At 44.7% G+C, this 4,206-nt stretch overlaps 1 non-coding gene across 1 annotated transcript; it reads left to right on the top strand.

The window, feature by feature from the left end:
• Window positions 1-834: 834 nt before the first annotated feature.
• Window positions 835-928, top strand: trnai-uau (transfer RNA isoleucine (anticodon UAU)). The gene is made up of 2 exons: window positions 835-872; window positions 893-928. It is a non-coding gene; the product is annotated as a tRNA-Ile (tRNA).
• The last annotated feature ends 3,278 nt before the right edge of the window (window positions 929-4,206 follow it).

Genomic DNA, 4,206 nt, shown 5'->3' on the forward strand with positions numbered 1-4,206 from the left:
GAGAATGGTTGGATGGCTCTGTTCCTTTGAGAATCAAACTGAAATTGTTACCTGTCACCTGCGCTAATGGGAAGTCTGCACTTAAAGTTCGCCTACTGAGCACCGAGAGCTCACTTGTTCTCCACCTTCCATAGCTCTCTGCTTACATCTGCATGGTCATCAGGCTCCCCATCTCCCCATTCCCCCTACCGGTAGAGTAGCAGCACTTCCCACCCACCCCCCATACCAGACTGTGATACAGCCTGTCAGAATGCTCTACAGAAGTTGGTTTATTTGTTTTTTTAGTTTATTCGTTAATCTCCTAATGAAGTACTGTATAGTCGCTGTTTTGCCTTCTTTATAACCGCATCGATTTGTTGGGACCAAGTTAAGTCCTCAGAGATCTTAACAACCATGAATTTGAAATTGCTTACTCTCTCCAGTTCTGATCTGTCGATGAGGATCGGGATCTCTCTCCTTCCTGAAGTCCACAATAATCTTTTTCGTCTTTTTGGCGTTCGTTACAATGTTGCTGCTGCGACACCACTCATTGAAATATTTTTCCCCTATTCGCCCTCTCGTCTCCATTTTAGATACGACCAGCAAGGTTTGCATTATCAACAAATTTGTAGGTGGTATTTGATGTGCATATTTGCTGACTCGATATGCACTTGGATGTAAGGACAATCGAGGGATATGGACATGGTATGAAGGAGGGATTAGAATTTGACTGCCTTTGTTTTGCTTTATAGCTGGTATGGCAATACATTGTGGGCCGAACGGCCTTTCACGCGCTGTACATATTTAGGCTCTATGATCTATGACATCTGTAAATATCTTCTAAATTTTCAGTGGGCTCTAGTGGCGCAATCGGTTAGCGCGCGGTACTTATATGACAGTACACGGCGGAGAAATGCCTAGGCTGTGAGTTCGAGCCTCACCTAGAGCACTTGTGATTTTTAATACTTGCAATGCCGAGACACCTTGCTTATTATTTGTGTTTAACTTCGAATCGATGCACCGTTGATTTTGATCTGAGAAGGCGAGTGTGAGTTTACAAGCGTTGCAGGTGATCCTCCCTTATTCACTAAAAGGCATGTGGACGCTGGGCTACAGACAATCCCCCTGTTTGGTTGTTTAGTACAACACGCTTAGCCTCACTTCCCGTTGTTGAAAGTGACTGAGCAGATGGTTTCTTTGCTGAATCAAGGCATTACGCGTATCCCACGTTCCTGTCTTCTTAGTTCAATTAACCGAATGGCGAAGCAACCAGCCGTACCCTTACTGAAACTCCCTAATTACACCTCACCTTAGTTTGTTGTGCTGTCGAATAAGCTCAATATTTACTGGCTTTGGCGAATTGTTTTATACTTACGCGAAGAAATAGATATTGATCGTAACCTCAATGGCCGCAACTGGTATCAGATGCCGATTTCTCTCTCTCTCTCTCTAACTCTCTCTCTCTCTCTCTCTCTCTCTCTCTCTCTCTCTCTCTCTCTCTCTCTCTCTCTCTCTCTCTCTCTCTCTCTCTACATGAATCTGCAACCTGCATTATTTCTGGACAGAATTATAAAATAATTCTCACATGTCCAGAGAACACCAAGCCTCTGTTAAAGATGCGACACCTCCCTCTATTCTACTGACGTCCTTCCGGCTGGAGAGAGATCACTCCACCGCGACCTAAGAGCTGAACGACTTGCCGCTCCGTTCCTGAAGGCTGTGGTTACCAATATCATTTTCGTTCAAAGTAGGTCGTTTAATTGGCCGTTGATGTCTTGGTCTGGTTGCGTTCCGAAGGAACAGATTGGACAGTGATCATTAATGAAATATCAGTTTGATGGTGTGTCTGGTGTCAGAGCGGACTTAGCGGGACGATTGGCCGTGTTTTGTTACTCCACAGCTGACATCATCTCACAAGTAACCCTGGCTTGTAACGCGTGATGTTGTTTATAAACGTATCGGCACATGGTTCACTCACTCGCTTCAATTAACTTGTAATCTGAGGAGATGAAAACGCACTCGAGAGACAGGGTGAGAAATCTTAAAGGTCCTGTTAAATTTAGCATGTGGGCCGGGGCACCACCCTGTGGAGACGGTCGGAAGCTAGAGTACCGAAGTTGTGTTAATTCCTTGCCTCATATATGCGACATAGTTCATGTCGCGCCAGAACCAACACCCCAGAGGAAATTGTTAATACATATCTCTCTATATGGCGCATAAATGTAATACTTGTTACTGAAAACGGAAAGGATCAGTGGGCAATGGGTTATACTTATTGCTGTACTTCAGAGCAGGGCGTGGAGGGGGAGCCTCGGGTCATTGCTTAAGAGCGCAAAGCACTGAGCGCTTTGCAAGGTTTCTGTGGCGTAGTGGTTATCACGTTCGGTTCACACGCGCAAGTTTCCCAGTTCAATCCCGGGCAGAAAAATTGTTTGGGCTTCAGTGCATCAAATGAACTTGAGACTCAACTTTTCAGTTGGTGTTCAAGTGCATTGTAACCATGTGTAATTACAATGAACGTTCGGTTTTCTATCAGTAGCGCATTGTATTTCAACCTGGCAAAGGTAAATTAAAGAAAGAAGAATTAATAGTAATTATATATAATTTAGCGGAGAACACAAACTGATTTAAACCTAAGGAGGTTCGTGGATAACGTACACTGCGTAACAGAAGAATTAGCCTTCAAACCTAATGTCATGTATTGTCGCATGACGATGCATTGGGGTGACAACGGAGTTCACATCTCAGCTGGTTCCGTCCAGAGAAACATCAGGCAGAATAACTGTGTGCTGCAAAATTTCAACATATAAAATGTTAAATCACTTTCTTTTTCCCTCCCCCCTGTATTCCATTCCTTCCTCGTCTCACCATACAGACATCTGTTCATATTCTCCACCACAATATTCTAGGTTCCAACTTTTCAGTCTGCCTCCACCACTCCTCTCTCTCTCTCTCTCTCTCTCTCTCTCTCTCTCTCTCTCTCTCTCTCTCTCTCTCTCTCTCTCTCACACACTCACACACACACTCACACACACACACACACACACACACACATACACACACACACACACACACACACACACACACACACACACACACACACACACACACGCACACACACACACACCAAAAGCGCGCATTCAATCTCTCTGCTTCTCTTTGTTTTTCTCCGTCGCGAGCAGCATCACAGCCACTCCACGTTGTTTACGCTGCGGTGGAAACGGTTGGTAACATCAACACCTAAAACCTTCAGGACTCGAATCTGCGATCTTCCGGTGATGTTGCAGCTCAGACAGAAGTGAAATGTGTTACTATTGGGTATCGCACATTCCATTCCTGTTAAAGATCCAATGAGGAAGTTCTGATCCCAACGCTGACATCGGGTTTCTGAGGGACTATCGAAAAGTCTGGTTAAAACCTTCCTGTAAAATGACGGTAATGTAGCACAAGGAAACGGGGGTACTGTGGCAGTGTCTATTTTGGGACGAGTTGACGGTGGGAGATCGCATATCGGTTGGGATCACGGCCCTTTTCAATATATCGAAGTTGTTGTGATTCCATGTAAAATTCAAACATGGGCGAAATATCTCAAGCCTGCATAAGGTCTGTGACTGGCCGTGGAGGTTCTTCCGTAAACGTGAACGTCAAGAATAAATATTTATCTCGGAATACGCTCCGCTCCTGACTGAACGCGCAGCCCGTGTAGTGTTACTCTGAAACAAATCCCGATCATTCCCCGATTATGCTCTTAACACCTTATTAAAAGTTTACGGTCTGTCATTCTAACCAAACCGGCCACTTTTATACTTTTAACATTTCGGCAACATAATTACCATTGATGCTTTACTCCAGGATCCCCTCAGTGGTGTGAAACGTTTGAAATGTATGCCACTGAAAAATGATCAGTGAAAATGTATCCTGCGATATCAGTAGAGTCCAGTAGAAAAATAACACCTCCCCTTTGGGACGTCAAGGAACAGGTGGATGGTATATTGGCAGTGGTAATTTGTCCTGCTCAGCAGTCACGAGTTTGCACGCAAAATGCCATGGCGGCATTTGAGGTTTTATGATTTTTCGGTCCGGATTTTGTGGCGCTTTTCCACTGTCTCATGTACAGGGGCATGCAAATGTTCGGGCAGCCCTGGTCAAAGATTGTGTTACTGTGAATAGTTCAGTGAGTAGAAGAGGAACTAAACCCCAAAAGTCATAAAGTGCACTTGCACCATG

The sequence above is a fragment of the Hypanus sabinus genome, unplaced genomic scaffold (genome assembly GCF_030144855.1).
Source record: "Hypanus sabinus isolate sHypSab1 unplaced genomic scaffold, sHypSab1.hap1 scaffold_446, whole genome shotgun sequence".
Classification (NCBI taxonomy): domain Eukaryota; kingdom Metazoa; phylum Chordata; class Chondrichthyes; order Myliobatiformes; family Dasyatidae; genus Hypanus; species Hypanus sabinus.